We start from the raw sequence: 1754 nt of genomic DNA on the forward strand, positions 1-1754 counted from the left end.
CGCTGAGGGCGAGAGGGATGGAAGGGCACTGCCGGTGCGGACGGGCTATATTGGTGTGTGTCTACGCGCATGACTGGTTGGGTAGAGTCTAAGTTCTGAGCCTCGAGGCTGAGCGGGTCTAAGTGTGACTAGTCACGCTGGGGTGCTTACGCGGTCTAAGATCAGCGAGAGCCTCTTACATCGGCTAAGTCGGCCGTGGCACAGCCTGGGGCCAAGAGGCTCCCACCGTGATCAACGATACGGCGCTAGCCCCCAAATTTTCTTCGCCTGCGGCGGGCGCCTTCTAATCCGGATCGATCCTTCTCATGCTCAGCAATCGCCGCCTCAGCATCCTCCTCTTCCGATTCTCGTTGCTCTTCTTGAGCGCAATCTTCAAGCCAAACAGTTCTCACAAATAGCCTCAAGCTCAAACAAACGCATGTCAAGGAAGCCTGTGTATGCTGGTCCTCTTTGAACGATCCGCGCGTGAGGTAGATCTAGCATAGGGCCTTGTTGGCAGCAGCCAGCTTGTTGCGCTGCTTCGTTGCGATGAGCTGATTGGGATCGCAGAAGTGCATGCCAAGCACCGCCACGATCTTGAAGCAGAACACATCGCAACCGCATCGTCCGCACTGCCATCGGCATGCCGCGCCCGCCGCTTCGCCGCAGCCGCCTTAAGACACGCATAGCGGCAGCACATGGTACGGTGCGCGTACTTGAGCAGGAGTTGCGCGCCGCAAGTAGCGCACTGGCCCTGGGACAAGGCGATATGGCGTCGTGCGCGGCATACGTTGGTCGGGACGCGTCCAGGTATTTTTCGGGTAAACCTGGACTTTTGCAGGTATACCCGGGTTTTACCCGGATTTGGCCTTGTGCCGTCTAAGTTCATGGCCCCCGACCATACAGCGTCTAAGTCCGAGCCCGGCTCCGTGCGGGGGCTAAGTTGAGCGCTCGCTCGCTGCAGAGGCTAAGTGTAGAGCGACCCTCTAGCCCTACTACCCAACCATTACTCTGACACGCTAATCTTGAAAACGTCCAACGGAGGTCCGTGTTGCTCCCAGCGCCCTCCCCCGCGCTTCCTGCGGCCATGGCCGATGATACTAGTATGAGAGGTCATCTGGCTACCGCGAGCGCGACTCAACTCGCCGACGTCGTCCGATGATTGTGCCTCAAAGATTGGAGCGTGCTTTTGCCGTTTGTTTGCCGGAGCGAGTTCTTTTAGATTAGTGTTCCGAGGGGGGGGCGGCTCGCTGTCGCTCGCTCATTCCAAAAGCAACAGTCAGCCTCCGGAGGCTATCGTGGGGTCGAGCCGGCGGTAGCCGTGACATGTGGTTCCACCACCCCTCGTATGCTTTGCCTCTGACCGCCACCGTTCCCAGGCTGCCAAATGGGATGGAAAGGAAGGCTCGGTGAGCGTATAGAAGCGTGCTCGACCTCGTCGTGGCAACCTGCACGGCAGCGCTGGTAGGCGCGATGAGCGTCGTGCCACCTGACCCGAGACGGGTCGCAGGCGTCGTACCGAGCGCGTCGAGACCGTGTCCTGATGTGATCTGCACGGGTGAGTCACGTCGGCGTCAAAGGAGCGACGTGCGACCTGTCAGAGCTTGATCTCCGATCTCAGCGGCGTCGAGTCGTCTCCGGCGCGCGACAAAGGTACATACCCAGGACGCGCAGAGGCAGCTGCGACCCGAGATAGAGCACTGACAGGTCGCACGTCGCTCCTTTGACGCCGATGTGACGCAGACGTGCCGTATTTGTGTTGCTTTCCCGCGGGG

The sequence above is a fragment of the Emiliania huxleyi genome (genome assembly GCF_000372725.1).
Source record: "Emiliania huxleyi CCMP1516 chromosome Unknown EMIHUscaffold_1940, whole genome shotgun sequence".
Classification (NCBI taxonomy): Eukaryota; Haptophyta; order Isochrysidales; family Noelaerhabdaceae; genus Emiliania; species Emiliania huxleyi.